Raw genomic sequence first — 17124 nt, 5'->3', positions numbered from 1 at the left:
AAATCACACGAAAAATTACTTTCAAATTGTTTGACTTTTATTGATCAATAACACACAAGTCAATAACACTACAACATTGTACGTGTTAAAACTCTTCTAGTATAAACTGCCAGCAATAAACAAAAATACTAGTTTGTTCAAATACATTATTGGCATGAATCTAACACCAACAACTTAAATTACAAAGCAATTTCATCCCTAGTAAACAAACAAAAGTTTAGAACAAACTGATAATAAAAAAAAACTTTGTGACCGTTACATTGGTGTGTGAAATGTATTTTTCCCAAATAACCAGCTATACACAAATACAGAAGTTTTCATTGAAATTAATATATTAGCATGAATTGAAATTTAAATGAATAACCATGGGTAAATACAAGTTTAAACCAAACTGAACTAAGAAGTTAGTTAAGTTATTTAGAAACTTCATGTGTATGTGAAAGTGAAACCAACTCTACATCCAGCTTCACGCAAAGATACAAGTTCCAGTTAAAGTATTAGCATGAATCTAACTTAGGTAATTTCAAATAAAACGAAAAATTAAAACAATACAATTAATAAAAATGAAAAAAATATCAAACACTTATAATAATCTATGTGTATATGAGAAAGTGTTCCTATTCAGGATTGTCCTCAACAAGAAGTACTGCTTTCCAGCCTCTCTTTTCTTCTCAGCTCCTCTTTCCATAGATGTAAACATTACACTCTAAAAACTCCTGGGTTATTTCTTCAACCCATATTCTGGGTTATTTGTGTTGGGTTAAAATTATGGGTTATTTTTTCAGAGAGTAACCATTTTTTGGGTTATAGGGCTAATATTTTGACCCAATTCCTGGGTTGTTTGGGTTTCTGGGTTATTTTTCAAAGGTTAACCCATGTTCTGGGTTAACGCCCCGCCCCCCGCTGTTCTGGAATTTTCTCACAACAGTCGATTGAAATAACTGTCACCGGAGTTCGCGGCGCGATCGATCCGTTTTGGCCTGGGCTTCTTCGTTGTGTATTCAAGGTAAGCAAGTATTTTAAGTGTCAATGTAACGTAAACTTTCTGTGTCCATGTCCCCGTTGCTTATCTCATTGTTATAATACCGGTAAAAATACGATAAGTACAGGGCAGCTATGACTTCGTGCAACGTTAAGGGGGTTAAGGGGGAACACCGGACGAGAAGCGCCGCGCCGTATATAAGACCACTCGAGGTATCCCGCACTTTCTCAGATTATGGCCAGCAATATTGTTATGTTTAAGGACATTATGGAATTAAGATATATCAGTACTATGTTATGATACAATCGTTGCTGAGTCTGCAGTCTGAACACTTTACCTCAGAGCGTCCGTAAACTGAATGAATTTAGGATATCACCTGAAAATCCAATATCAACCAATTTTAATGAAAGTAGCTCATTTCTGTAAATGAATGTAAAATTTAATGTACATTACAGCACATGGTGAAGTCCGTATATACATTAACGACGAATTTGAGACAAATAAGTGTAAATTTAAAACTATGTACATGGCGCTCGGCGCCGCAGACAGACGCAAAATGGCGCCGCCGGTACACACGCATACTGTACCCTGTGTCTCTTCGTTCCCTAGCTCCCGAGGTCGTGAATCAGTTTATCATGTACACAGGTTCGGGCACTGGTAAGGAATTTAGCTCACTTGACATTGGGACACTGTTCACTTATTATCCTGTGATGTGGCTGCTTAAGCGTGTTGTGATCACTCACAGCTGTTACTCATCAACAACCGGCAAAACAAACCGTTGCGTTGCTTTGAGTTATGTTTACCAGCTGCACCATGCTTATAATATTATACAGTGCTCTACTGGCTGAAGTAGTGAGATTTAAAGAAGCAGGTCAAGTCTTCAAATTGTTGCTAACCTCTATATGTTTTCTCCAGGTCTTTTTAAATGGACAGCTTTGTCACTGATAAGTTAACTGAGTGGCGGCTGTTTGAGCTGACAGAGACATTTTTAAGGTGAGCTTTTTACTCTTATTGCCCTCATATCATCTCTCTATACCGAAACATTTTTCTTTAAAGGAAAACTACACCGTTTTTCAATATTTTACTATGTTTTTACATCAACTTAGACAAAATAATACATCCCTGTCTTTTTAATGCGTGCAGTACATCGTGTACAGCATGTCGTGAATGTGTTAGCATTTAGTCTAGCCCCATTCATTCCTTAGGATCCAAACAGGGATGAATTTAGAAGCAACAAAACACTTCCATGTTTTCCCTATTTAAAGACTGTTACATGAGTATTTACACGAGTAAGTATGGTGGCACAAAATAAGAGGTGACGATATTTTAAGCGGATTAAAAAATGAGAACTATATTGTATGGCGGAAGAGCACTTAGTTTGCAGCACTTTGACCTCTGGTGCAGTAACATCACTCCTGTGAACTCTCTCATCTTTTTCAAAATCAGTGTGATGAGTGATGATGTTACTGCACCAGAGGTCAAAGTGCTGCAAACTAAGTGATCTTCCGCCATACAATATAGTTCTCATTTTTATCAGCTTAAAAAAATATTTAGTGCCACTATATTTACTGGTGTAACTACTCATGTAACAGTCTTTAAATAGGGAACACATGGAAGTGCTTGGTGGCTTCTAAATTCACCCCTGTTTGGATCCTAAGGAATGAATGGGGCTAGACTAAATGCATTAATAACGCGCTGTACAAAGATGAACTGCATGCATAGAAAAAAGGATGTATTATTTTGTCTAAGTTAAGGTAAGAACATAGTAAAATATTGAAATACTTTTTCTTTAATAGGGCTTAAAGGGATAGTTCACCCAAAAATGAAAATTCTGTCATCATTTACAGGCCATCTACAGGGTTGAGAAGAAGACTATCCGGCATTCCACTGAAGAGTCCCTGACAGCGTTCATACACCAAATGTCTGTAAGTACAATGGACCAGTTTCTCAGCACCACTCTGAGAGAGAATATTCTTAATTCTATAACTATACTGTTCATGTGAAAGAAGGCTATACAAGGGACATGTTTCATGTGGAAGCTAAAGGGTGAATCCTGGTTTAAAAAAACAACTTCAAGGTTCCTCGCAGTTGTATTTCAGTTTTGGGCGATGCCATCTAAGGTAGCAATCTGACTAAAAAGTTAAGTTAAAGATGTTAAGTTTTATTACTCAGTGGTTCTCAACCCACATTTTCTTGTACCCACTCAAAATGAAGACACCAATTAAGAACCACAGCTCATTTGGCTTCCTTGTACAGTTAGTATCAGCATTATAACACAAACTGGTAGTCTATTATCTTGCTTACAATTTACGTTCTACACAATATTCACTTTATATCTTTCTGTCTCTGTCTGTTTTAGGTTGGAACAAATATGGTGGAATACAGTGGCGGCTCGTAACTGCTCATCCAAAGATGCGCTAATTCAAAATAAGTGTTCAGATTGTCACGTGTGTGGTTCCCTTTTCCAAAATATGTGTCCTGCGTGTCGAGAGATCCTGTGTGCATCACGTGTTTTGTCAAAATAAGTGCCTGCTGCACACGCGTCAAAACCGTTTATGATAAAAGAGACGCTCATGTTTCTAAAATACACGCCAGACACTTCCTTAACAGTAAACTCCTATTATGCATGAGATTATGCGAGTATCTGGCAAACGCGAGCATCTGTTTTATCATAAACCCTTTAAACGCGTCTGCAGCAGGAACATATTTTGACATGACACGTGATGCACACAGGATCTCTCAATGGGCAGAACACATATTTTAAAATTACAAACCACACACATGACAAGCTACATACATGTTGTGACGAACTTTGCATCGAGCATCCTCGAATAAAGAAGTCACCGGCCGCCACTGGTGGAATACCTTCAGCAATCGAAGCCGTTCCCCTCTGGGAGATCTCAAGCTGCACACAACCAATGTTTGAAGACTTAAAGCCTCAAGTTCAATCCAATTATTGAATGTTGTCAAATGTTTGAGAGAGAATGTTTGAGAGTTGTTTATTATTCTATTTTTCCTTTCTAATGTTATTACAGTGTGACCTAAAATAAATAGGTCCAAGTGTGCATTTTTATATAGAATTTAATTGAATCCAATAAAAATTTAAAACTGCTTGAAGTGTGTAAGTGTCTGAATTTTTCTTTTCTGAAATAAGGCATAGTGCCATAGTTACACAATTTAGGTTATCTTTGACCTTTGGTTAAAAGGGATCTACTAATTTCTGGGTTTTTCCACCCAGATATTGGGGTTGTTCTTTTGACCCAGAAGTTGGGTTATATTAACTACAATTTGGGTTATTTTAACCCAGAAGTTGGGTCAGGTATTTAACCCAGAAGTTGGGTCAAAAAGAATAACCCATTTTTCTGGGTTGAAATAACCCAGAAATTAGTTGGTCCCTTTTTAACCCAGGAGTTGGGTCAAAAATAACCCATTATGGGTTGTTTTTGACCCAGGAGTTTTTAGTGTGTACAACAGCCCACTGTTATATAAAAGAAAACAGATGCAAATCAATAAATGTTATGCAGCAAAAGCCATATAATAAAGTAATTAAAAGCATAATGATATACTTTAAAACAAACATTTAGATAGAGAATTAGAAGATGAACCTTTTAGGTTGAACTGCTTCTTGTTTTCTTCCTCAAGGTGCTTTGGATGAAAGTGTCTGCGCTGAATGTCTAAATAAAATGAAACATAGTTTAGACCTTAAAGACATACTTTTCATTTAGATACAAAGCAAATGAGCAAATGAGATATGTTCTAAGCATGTACTTAAAATATATTATATTAGGAATATCCCCATTATTAGTTACCAAGAAAATTAAGTCAAATCAATATAAATGAAAGAGGAGTGAGTAAACATCAATTTATGAGAAGAACCATATACTGCACGACGTCTAAGGTCTTCACAATTGCTGTCATACTTTATCCACCTATGAGAAATTCAGCTTTGCAAATATACTTGTAAAGATTTGTCAAGTATTGATTTTGGAAGCAAACAAATTAACATTAAATTAAATGGTGGCCCTGATGTACTGTCACTAACCTGAATGTCACCTCCTCCTGTCCTGTCAGCATCATTGTCCCACCTCTTTACCTGAAGCAAACACAGCAGATGATTAACAAAAAATAATTTCACAGTATTCCATATTCAAAATATTTGTATTTTTACCATTTTCCTTTGTATTCAACAATGCAATTCGGGTAACTAAAGTAATGTTAGGCTATGGTCAGTTCTTACGCACCTAATCAATGAAACCACTGTCCAGCCCTCTGTATTTATCAGCTTTCACTGAAATCACAGAGCAATCTTTTGATATATAAACACAAAGATGCAAACATGGGCCAAAAATATTTAATTTACCTTAATGTGTCTATTGGAATATTACCCCACCATCCTTCTCTTGTCCCACTCCAGAGTCTTCATGTCTTGATGAACACAGACCTGATACACTTTTACAAAAAAATTAAATTAAACATTACAGAAATACATTTTAAATATATATTTTTTAAATAAATGTTCTTCTAACATCAGGAAGACCAGATAACCAAGCTCGATTACTTCATTATAATATGATCACAGTAATTCTTAAAGTCGCCATGAAACGGAAGTATCAATTGCATAATTTTCCCCGTGGTGACGTGTATCCAAGTAAAACCGGCCGCTGAAATGACATAAGGCAGAGCTGGATTTGAATTTGTCCATCGAGATCTGATTGGATCATTTGAAGTTGGGTCGTGTTGCTAATTGCTAATCGCAGCGATATTCTCCCTGACCCCACCCACCTGCCATACATTTTGACCGGAAGTAAAGAGAGATCGTTTTTAGGAGGGGAGGAGATTTGCATTTTTGATTAAAGATTATGAGGGCACAAGAATTTTTAAAAATTAATGAAGCTCACAGATAAATCATTTGTAAAAAATACCACAATATTCCAAAACAAATTACTGTTTTTTATTTTACTTTTCATTGCGACTTTAACCTTATAGAAAACAGCTAATTTAATATCAATTTATGTCACACAGACAATATAACGCATTACATTACACATGAATCACGTAAACGTTTGCATCCCTTTATACGTTTGTTAGACATTTAAACAAAAACATTTTTATGATTGTAAAAGTTTAAATATTTAAGTTACTTACTGGTTATCTTTCATCCTGCTGCCTTTGAAATCCGTGTCCGTTATGATTGATTGACGCAGCGTAACTGCTTCTCCTGGCGGTAAACCCGCCTATTGGTTAATTTGATTGGGCGCCGCTCGGCTTGCGTTAACAGGAAAGCTCGTCTTCTGTTATGTGATTGGCCAGTGGCACTCGCCTTTTTTGATTTGATTGGCCATCTCAATCATTTTTGACAAGGTGTTCGACGTAATGCTGCGTTGGAGGAACTGACAAACGGATGACGCTCTCGCAGTACTTTGATGTCATCCACGTGTAGGTTCTTGTTGCACTGCATAAATAAACTGCGCATCCTTAACGTAACGCGAAGGTTAACTGGCACAATGATTTGATATTTTTTAACACTTCGGCAGGCAAAAGCACAGTGAAACATATCGTGTATTTCTGTAACGGTTGGTGCTTTAATGAAAGCGGAGAAGTAAGTGAATCCATTTGCAAAAGGTGTTTATTTGAAAAATCCCAAAAAGGGCCAGCAAACATATCCAATAAGGGAGATCCAAAAACGTAATCCAAAACAGGCACAATGTCAGGGGCAGGCAGAGTTCAATCACAATCCAAAGAAACAGGCACAGGTCAGAAACAGGAACAGATACAGATACAGATACAGATAACAGATAACAGATAACAGATAAACAAAACAGGCTAACAGGTTGCAACAGGCTAAACATTAATCAGCGGTGAACAGGAAGTGACTTATATACAAAAACAAACAGGAAGTATGAACTGTGACATGGCATGATGATTTCAAAATAAAAGTCCGAACAGAGCAGAGTAACAAAATACAAGTTCAAATAACAAAAATACACAGAATACAAGCAAACACAGAACAAAACCTTACAATTTCTAACATCTGATTGTACACAATGATAGTTTTACTCAGTCATTGAAGTCAGAAATCTTCAGCAGGAATAAACTCCTGCTACAATGAAAATCGCGCAAAAGCAAGTTTAAATCGAATCGATCCATGGCGTGCTTCTCAAAGCAACGTTATCAAAAAAAATTAATTCAGAAAAAAATATTCTGGAAGTTCAGGGTAATTTGAACAAAATCTTGACCCATGATCTGAAGGCATGTTTATGTGATTAAAATGTAGACAAACATGTCCAAATATATTAACTTCTTTTAATACAAAACTAACATTTTATTTAATAAAGGTTAAATTAACAATAAGATAGCCTGAAAATCCTTCAATTCTTATAATTATTTATTGTTAATCACAGTATTTCAAATGTGGCTTACAATCACTAGACTGATCTGGGCCAGAATCACTACACTGATCTGGGCCACATACCTCCCACCCACAACTGGCCCAAATGTTATCTGCCATCATGGATCAGTGCCATCATTGCCACACCTGGCCCATACTTGGCTGACATGTTGCATGCCGTTGCCGGCAGCACGCCAGCAGTGCCATCATGAGGCCACATTCGGGCCGACTCCGTCTGCTATCTGGGGACTTGTTGCCAGCCGGCTCGTTATTGTGGGGAGTCTGAAACGTGACGCTAGACGATACAAACTGTGATTGGTTGTTTGACATGTCGATCAAACAGCTCATGGGTGGGCTTTGTCCAGAAAAAGCAGCGAAAAACACCAGACCTAGGTCTGGCTACGCGAGACTACCTGCGAACTAACTCAGTCCTCATTAAGTCTGTTAAGACTGGGGGCCAATCTGCTGGATCATTTGGTGGAGCAGCAACTGTTCCAGGCATGTGCACACATAGACATCAAAGGGGGCTTGAGCACCTGCCCTTTTTATTCCTGGAGAGAAAGTGCCCTTTTTTTCTTGGGTGCTTTTTAAAAAATAATAATAATATGTAATAATAATTTCTTTATTCATATAACAACTGATGTCTGTCTGTTTCTTGTGTTTTTTACTTGTTGCTTATTTAATTTAACATGAATTTATTCAGAAATCATTTAAATGAGATTTAAACTCTTATATAAAGAAAAACAGCGCTATTTGTGGCACACAAACGGTTAACAGATGAGTCCCGCCTCCAAAATTCACATCGCTATTATGATTGGCTTTACCTTTCCTTAGTCCCGCCTCTCTAACTTACTTTGCTTTATGATTGGCTTGTCTACACTCGTGCTGCATCATTCGCGCTTCAAGCGCCAAAGCTCAGCCTGAACGAGACGCGACCATGTGCTTGATTATGCAGGCAGCTACCGGTAAGTGTGTGAGGAAGAAAGCATTCTTATATTAACAGTTTTATGCACAAAATATGGGACACGTTGTTACACATAACAATTCAGGGACATTGTTTTCCACGACAATCCCATATTAACCTGAAGAGTTGCAAACTTGTAACAGTATAGTGTATGTAGTTTAAACAGACTGCTCATAAAATAAGAAAGCACAAACAATAAAATAATTGCTAACTGCAGTAGTAAGCTTTTTTGTTTGCGTTTTTTGTAATGTCTGTTAAATAAGTATAATGTGTTATACTCGAGTGCTGGAGTAGATTGGGAAGAAATCTGATGGTTTAGTATTTTACTTGCCCAGTCTGAATTTTCACTGACATCACAAAAAAGTAAAATATAAAATCCAAATAAAATAGGCCTAATCTATATTTGTTGTTTCTGACATGTGTAACCCTAATAAATATGAAACCTAAGATTAAAGGTGCCATAGGATGTGTTTTCATAATATGTTAAATTGTTCTTTGACACTTACATAGAAGGTATGTGGCTTTATTAAGTGCAAAAATTATCCAGAAACGTTTTTACATGTCTATTTACAACCCTAGAATTTGACATTTGAATTAAATGGTCTATTTTTGCCCTATTTGAAAGAGTCATGAATAATAATGTTGAGCTCTGCTCTGATTGGCTCTGCTCTGAGAGGCTCATGCCAGAAGCTCACATTAGTAAACAGACCTTATATTTTGAGCCCTTATCAGACAAAAATACATTTTGAGTAACAACTAATCAGCTAATCAGCTAAACGCTAGCATATGATATAGCATTTATTGGCATGTAGCGCTAACTCAGCAGTCACAACTTTGTTTTTAGCATTTTAACAAATTTGTAATTAATGTGTAATTTAATGTTTTCAAAACATGCACATTGTGTAATGGCTTCCTTTGCTGCTCTATAAACCTAGACTACTAAGGTTGACCATGGTGTCTGTGTGAACTGATTATTTTGTAGACATCTTTTGAAAATGAAACAATTGCGTGAGTTTGAGGAAGATAAAATTAATTAACTTTTTAATATTTTTTTTTAAAAAGGAAGTCAGAATTGTGTTAATATATATACCCTGTGTTTAAAAAAAAGAAAAAATATACATACTTTTGAAAGGTGCCCTTTATTTCACTTGAGCCCCTGCCCCTCAAAATGTCTGTGCACGTCCCTGAACTGTTCTAATAGGGTCTGAGATGCTTGTATCTGATGCTGGCTGTACATCTCTGGTTGTTCTAGTACTGACTGAAGCTGTCTGTACTTCACCAGGGTCTGTGTTAGTACTCGCTGAAGAAGTCTGTCCTGGGTCTGTGTTAATGTGTGTTGAAGCTGGCTGTACTGGGTCTATCCTAGTACTGCATGAAGATGGCTGTATTGAGTCTGTGCTAGTATTTGGTGAAGCTGGCTGTACTGGGTCTATCCTAGTACTGCATGAAGATGGCTGTATTGAGTCTGTGCTAGTATTTGGTGAAGCTGGCTGTACTGGGTTTGTGCTAGTACTCGCTGAGGCTGTAAGTGAATGAACTGAGCCTGTGCTTGTACTGGCTGTTTATTCAGCATCTCCTCTACTAACAAACTTGAGCATAGCACCTGTAAGTTATAGATAATTACTATTATTAATTTTATTTGCTGCATTAGCCCCCACTTAAACTGCCTCCCTCAGATTCCTCTTTATCCAATTTCAAATATAAAATACTATTTATAATATGACTTGGCATTTGCAATAATCAACTAGTGAATATGCAATAGCAGATATCAGGAATTACGCTTTTACTAGTGTAAAATGTAATTCCTGATATTAAAAATATGGCTACTACTATAAATCACACTCTTAATATTTATATTTTAAATAGTGAAAACTGAATTATTGATATAAAAATACACATCATGTGAATGTATAAATTCTAAAATGGCTTGCCATACTGTATAACTGTTTAAAGTATGCATAAGAGCAATACTTGATCCCAGATGGTTATTATTTACTGAGGGATGTGCATTCTATTTTGACGTATCTGAGATTATACCCATTCCAATGTAAATCCGTTGGTTTCCATATTGCATTAACGTTGACATTAGTAGTGTTAGCACGCTATTTTTGTTATGGTCCCCACACAGATGTTGCTGCTGCAAAGCGCGCCGTGACATTTCGTGCACGATTTCACGCGCAAATGAACGCATATTCACGCGCGGCGCAGTTATCGAGCTGCCGTTTATAAACATTGTTGCCCTTGGGCGTTTATTCATGCGAATATTCACGCAATAAATTGTTGTGTGACAGACAGGCTAAGAGATGCACTGGCAACACTACACAGCTAGCAAGTCAGATAGAGAGAGACAGAATCACACCAACTTAACTTGACATCAAACTTAAATAGAGCACAAGTTTACCTGTTCTCACTTTTCACTCTTATTTTGTTTCCTTTTTCTTTTTTCGTGGCCAGATGGATAGCTCCAGATGGATATTGTCATCCAGTGTAAACAGTACCACGCGCTGTAAAATGAGGCAGGGGGAGGCGGGGCCTTACGTAATTTGCGGGGCCCTACGCACCCTGCGTAGTAAGCTTATAGGGCCGATCGGCTCTGGGGATATGTGTCTATTAGGTTCATAAGGTTCATTCATCCTTTTTTTAAAACATGAATACACGTAGTTTTCTTTCATGGACATTGTACCGCCTAAAGCAGACTTGGCCGCCCGGTTAAAAATATTCCACTCTAGTCCCGCCACCGGAGGCGGTCTCTCATCCAGGGATTAACCAGGCTCGAGCCTGCTTAGCTTCGAGAGAAGACGCTATCAGGGGTGCCGACCGTAGTACGGCCGCGAGTGAATGCCGCCGCGAACTGAAGCGCTTTAAAGAATGCACGTGAGCTGAGCCTAGGCATGTACTGGCCATCGGTCCGCCGTGGGCCGATGGGAATGTTAAAAGTTGTTTAATGTAATTATATTGTTGCAGCAGTCAAAGGTCATACCTTCGTCTCCGACCGGACAAAAGAAGTTAAAGCAAGCTGCCAGACTGACGGGTAAACAAGCGTTTTGATCGCATGACGTGTACATGTCGCACCGGCCAATCAGAATCAGGTTATTACAAACAGCAGGTGCAGATGGACCGGCGTATGACGTCAGATCACTGCGAGAACAACCCGAGAGCGGTCCTCTCGCGGCACCTTCCGCCGACCAGTCTGCGTTGCGCTGCATGTAGAGTAGAAAATACTGAAGGGCCAGCGCTGTTCAAGGACAGCAATTTACTGAAACCTACTGACAAAATCTCACAAAGTCTCGAAACGTAATAACGGAGAAATTGAGAAAAATAAAAGCCAAGCACTCGTGGCAAAATACTCCAAATGTTTGAAAACCAAGATCACTTTTTCCTGGCCCGCTGAGACTAGTTTAAAGAAGCTAGCGTGTGCTAAAGCCCTTATAATCCAAATAAAATGTGCTGCTTTTATTCACCTGGCGTGTTGACGTTTCATGTTTCATACAAAGCAAAAAATATTCGGTGGACATGACTAAGCCCAATTCGCTTTATAAGACCCTAATAAATCTCGCTCGTTTATTAGCTATACGTCTGTGGTAATAGACCAATACGACTACTAGCCAGCGGATTTAACTACATTTATTTAAATAAAGGATTCACAGAAATGAACGAATAAATCATTTGCTATTATTACAATTGAGACTGATTTTATTAAATATTTACTCACATGAAGTTCTTTACTGTTATTTTCACTTTGTTAAAAACTAAAATTAAAAGAATATTAACGTACATTGCCAATACGACATGATTTCAGCGTAAGCTGGAAGAGTGTACAGAAATTGTCTATCTGGGGACTGAAAACAGTCTAATATTGGCTTGTCTTTTCCTTATTTGCACTGTTTTTTTGTTTATTTTATTTACAACGAAACCCAACGCCGAGTTTTCATTGGCGAAGTGATCTTTATAAGCTATGATTACCAGCTGGACTGGACCGCCGCCTTGAACCTGACACCTGGACGGGGGCATCGTACCCACCGATTGCCCGCCTGCAGAACTAGAGCTTAAACGAGTTCATGTTCGCGTCTTTTTGGCATGAACTGAAAATGCTCAAATGTCAAAATAGCTTTTTAGCAAACAATTCGTCACTGCATGTCTTAAACGACTAAACATTTTAATGCATTCGTTCTAATGATGAGCCTAAACCGCCGACGCTTCTGTCATTAAAGTTATAAAAATAAGAAGAAGAGAAAATCATTCACTGCTCCCGACTGAGTAACTTTGCAAAGTAAGATAAATCCGTCATTTCTTTTCTTTTTTAAATCCATTGCGCTGAGCTCTGCTATTTGAAGTAAGTGTAAGTTTTATCATGGAATTTATATTTTCCGATCGACTTTTAAGAAAGTTACTGCATTGGATATTTTGCTTCATTAACAGACAGTAAATCAGATGTAAAAGAGGTGTTAAATTCACACTGACATTACTTTTACATCTAGTAATGCGTGCAGTTAGGGATATGTGTCTATTGGGTTCATAAGCTTCATTCATCCTTTTTTAAAACATGGATACACGTAGTGTTCTTTCATGGACATTGTACCGCCTAAAGCAGACTTGGCCGCCCGGTTAAAAATATTCCACTCTAGTCCCGCCACCGGAGGCGGTCTCTCATCCAGGGATTAACCAGGCTCGAGCCTGCTTAGCTTCGAGAGAAGACGCTATCAGGGGTGCCGACCGTAGTACGGCCGCGAGTGAATGCCGCCGCGAACTGAAGCGCTTTAAAGAATGCACGTGAGCTGAGCCTAGGCATGTACTGGCCATCGGTCCGCCGTGGGCCGATGGGAATGTTAAAAGTTGTTTAATGTAATTATATTGTTGCAGCAGTCAAAGGTCATACCTTCGTCTCCGACCGGACAAAAGAAGTTAAAGCAAGCTGCCAGACTGACGGGTAAACAAGCGTTTTGATCGCATGACGTGTACATGTCGCACCGGCCAATCAGAATCAGGTTATTACAAACAGCAGGTGCAGATGGACCGGCGTATGACGTCAGATCACTGCGAGAACAACCCGAGAGCGGTCCTCTCGCGGCACCTTCCGCCGACCAGTCTGCGTTGCGCTGCATGTAGAGTAGAAAATACTGAAGGGCCAGCGCTGTTCAAGGACAGCAATTTACTGAAACCTACTGACAAAATCTCACAAAGTCTCGGAACGTAATAACGGAGAAATTGAGAAAAATAAAAGCCAAGCACTCCTGGCAAAATACTCCAAATGTTTGAAAACCAAGATCACTTTTTCTTGGCCCGCTGAGACTAGTTTAAAGAAGCTAGCGTGTGCTAAAGCCCTTATAATCCAAATAAAATGTGCTGCTTTTATTCACCTGGCGTGTTGACGTTTCATGTTTCATACAAAGCAAAAAATATTCGGTGGACATGACTAAGCCCAATTCGCTTTATAAGACCCTAATAAATCTCGCTCGTTTATTAGCTATACGTCTGTGGTAATAGACCAATACGACTACTAGCCAGCGGATTTAACTACATTTATTTAAATAAAGGATTCACAGAAATGAACGAATAAATCATTTGCTATTATTACAATTGAGACTGATTTTATTAAATATTTACTCACATGAAGTTCTTTACTGTTATTTTCACTTTGTTAAAAACTAAAATTAAAAGAATATTAACGTACATTGCCAATACGACATGATTTCAGCGTAAGCTGGAAGAGTGTACAGAAATTGTCTATCTGGGGACTGAAAAAAGTCTAATATTGGCTTGTCTTTTCCTTATTTGCACTGTTTTTTGTTTATTTTATTTACAACGAAACCCAACGCCGAGTTTTCATTGGCGAAGTGATCTTTATAAGCTATGATTACCAGCTGGACTGGACCGCCGCCTTGAACCTGACACCTGGACGGGGGCATCGTACCCACCGATTGCCCGCCTGCAGAACTAGAGCTTAAACGAGTTCATGTTCGCGTCTTTTTGGCATGAACTGAAAATGCTCAAATGTCAAAATAGCTTTTTAGCAAACAATTCGTCACTGCATGTCTTAAACGACTAAACATTTTAATGCATTCGTTCTAATGATGAGCCTAAACCGCCGACGCTTCTGTCATTAAAGTTATGAAAATAAGAAGAAGAGAAAATCATTCACTGCTCCCGACTGAGTAACTTTGCAAAGTAAGATAAATCCGTCATTTCTTTTCTTTTTTAAATCCATTGCGCTGAGCTCTGCTATTTGAAGTAAGTGTAAGTTTTATCATGGAATTTATATTTTCCGATCGACTTTTAAGAAAGTTACTGCATTGGATATTTTGCTTCATTAACAGACAGTAAATCAGATGTAAAAGAGGTGTTAAATTCACACTGACATTACTTTTACATCTAGTAATGCGTGCAGTTAGGGATATGTGTCTATTGGGTTCATAAGCTTCATTCATCCTTTTTTAAAACATGGATACACGTAGTGTTCTTTCATGGACATTGTACCGCCTAAAGCAGACTTGGCCGCCCGGTTAAAAATATTCCACTCTAGTCCCGCCACCGGAGGCGGTCTCTCATCCAGGGATTAACCAGGCTCGAGCCTGCTTAGCTTCGAGAGAAGACGCTATCAGGGGTGCCGACCGTAGTACGGCCGCGAGTGAATGCCGCCGCGAACTGAAGCGCTTTAAAGAATGCACGTGAGCTGAGCCTAGGCATGTACTGGCCATCGGTCCGCCGTGGGCCGATGGGAATGTTAAAAGTTGTTTAATGTAATTATATTGTTGCAGCAGTCAAAGGTCATACCTTCGTCTCCGACCGGACAAAAGAAGTTAAAGCAAGCTGCCAGACTGACGGGTAAACAAGCGTTTTGATCGCATGACGTGTACATGTCGCACCGGCCAATCAGAATCAGGTTATTACAAACAGCAGGTGCAGATGGACCGGCGTATGACGTCAGATCACTGCGAGAACAACCCGAGAGCGGTCCTCTCGCGGCACCTTCCGCCGACCAGTCTGCGTTGCGCTGCATGTAGAGTAGAAAATACTGAAGGGCCAGCGCTGTTCAAGGACAGCAATTTACTGAAACCTACTGACAAAATCTCACAAAGTCTCGAAACGTAATAACGGAGAAATTGAGAAAAATAAAAGCCAAGCACTCGTGGCAAAATACTCCAAATGTTTGAAAACCAAGATCACTTTTTCCTGGCCCGCTGAGACTAGTTTAAAGAAGCTAGCGTGTGCTAAAGCCCTTATAATCCAAATAAAATGTGCTGCTTTTATTCACCTGGCGTGTTGACGTTTCATGTTTCATACAAAGCAAAAAATATTCGGTGGACATGACTAAGCCCAATTCGCTTTATAAGACCCTAATAAATCTCGCTCGTTTATTAGCTATACGTCTGTGGTAATAGACCAATACGACTACTAGCCAGCGGATTTAACTACATTTATTTAAATAAAGGATTCACAGAAATGAACGAATAAATCATTTGCTATTATTACAATTGAGACTGATTTTATTAAATATTTACTCACATGAAGTTCTTTACTGTTATTTTCACTTTGTTAAAAACTAAAATTAAAAGAATATTAACGTACATTGCCAATACGACATGATTTCAGCGTAAGCTGGAAGAGTGTACAGAAATTGTCTATCTGGGGACTGAAAACAGTCTAATATTGGCTTGTCTTTTCCTTATTTGCACTGTTTTTTTGTTTATTTTATTTACAACGAAACCCAACGCCGAGTTTTCATTGGCGAAGTGATCTTTATAAGCTATGATTACCAGCTGGACTGGACCGCCGCCTTGAACCTGACACCTGGACGGGGGCATCGTACCCACCGATTGCCCGCCTGCAGAACTAGAGCTTAAACGAGTTCATGTTCGCGTCTTTTTGGCATGAACTGAAAATGCTCAAATGTCAAAATAGCTTTTTAGCAAACAATTCGTCACTGCATGTCTTAAACGACTAAACATTTTAATGCATTCGTTCTAATGATGAGCCTAAACCGCCGACGCTTCTGTCATTAAAGTTATAAAAATAAGAAGAAGAGAAAATCATTCACTGCTCCCGACTGAGTAACTTTGCAAAGTAAGATAAATCCGTCATTTCTTTTCTTTTTTAAATCCATTGCGCTGAGCTCTGCTATTTGAAGTAAGTGTAAGTTTTATCATGGAATTTATATTTTCCGATCGACTTTTAAGAAAGTTACTGCATTGGATATTTTGCTTCATTAACAGACAGTAAATCAGATGTAAAAGAGGTGTTAAATTCACACTGACATTACTTTTACATCTAGTAATGCGTGCAGTTAGGGATATGTGTCTATTGGGTTCATAAGCTTCATTCATCCTTTTTTAAAACATGGATACACGTAGTGTTCTTTCATGGACATTGTACCGCCTAAAGCAGACTTGGCCGCCCGGTTAAAAATATTCCACTCTAGTCCCGCCACCGGAGGCGGTCTCTCATCCAGGGATTAACCAGGCTCGAGCCTGCTTAGCTTCGAGAGAAGACGCTATCAGGGGTGCCGACCGTAGTACGGCCGCGAGTGAATGCCGCCGCGAACTGAAGCGCTTTAAAGAATGCACGTGAGCTGAGCCTAGGCATGTACTGGCCATCGGTCCGCCGTGGGCCGATGGGAATGTTAAAAGTTGTTTAATGTAATTATATTGTTGCAGCAGTCAAAGGTCATACCTTCGTCTCCGACCGGACAAAAGAAGTTAAAGCAAGCTGCCAGACTGACGGGTAAACAAGCGTTTTGATCGCATGACGTGTACATGTCGCACCGGCCAATCAGAATCAGGTTATTACAAACAG

General features: G+C 38.8%; 2 long non-coding RNA genes across 2 annotated transcripts; one reads left to right on the top strand and one right to left on the bottom strand.

The window, feature by feature from the left end:
• The first annotated feature begins 681 nt into the window (after positions 1-681).
• LOC135758557 (uncharacterized) lies at positions 682-4093 on the top strand. Its single transcript, XR_010536523.2, has 4 exons — positions 682-1006; positions 1898-1975; positions 2830-2907; positions 3342-4093. It is a non-coding gene; the product is annotated as an uncharacterized lncRNA (long non-coding RNA).
• A 687-nt stretch (positions 4094-4780) lies between these two features.
• Positions 4781-5431, bottom strand: LOC135758537 (uncharacterized). Its single transcript, XR_010536495.2, has 3 exons — positions 5343-5431; positions 5224-5270; positions 4781-5075 (listed from the first exon to the last, which is right to left on the bottom strand). It is a non-coding gene; the product is annotated as an uncharacterized lncRNA (long non-coding RNA).
• Positions 5432-17124: the final 11693 nt, after the last annotated feature.

Source organism: Paramisgurnus dabryanus, chromosome 15 (assembly GCF_030506205.2).
Source record: "Paramisgurnus dabryanus chromosome 15, PD_genome_1.1, whole genome shotgun sequence".
NCBI lineage: Eukaryota > Metazoa > Chordata > Actinopteri > Cypriniformes > Cobitidae > Paramisgurnus > Paramisgurnus dabryanus.
Note: the sequence above shows the minus strand (reverse complement) of the source record. Positions and strands in the feature narration are given on the sequence as shown.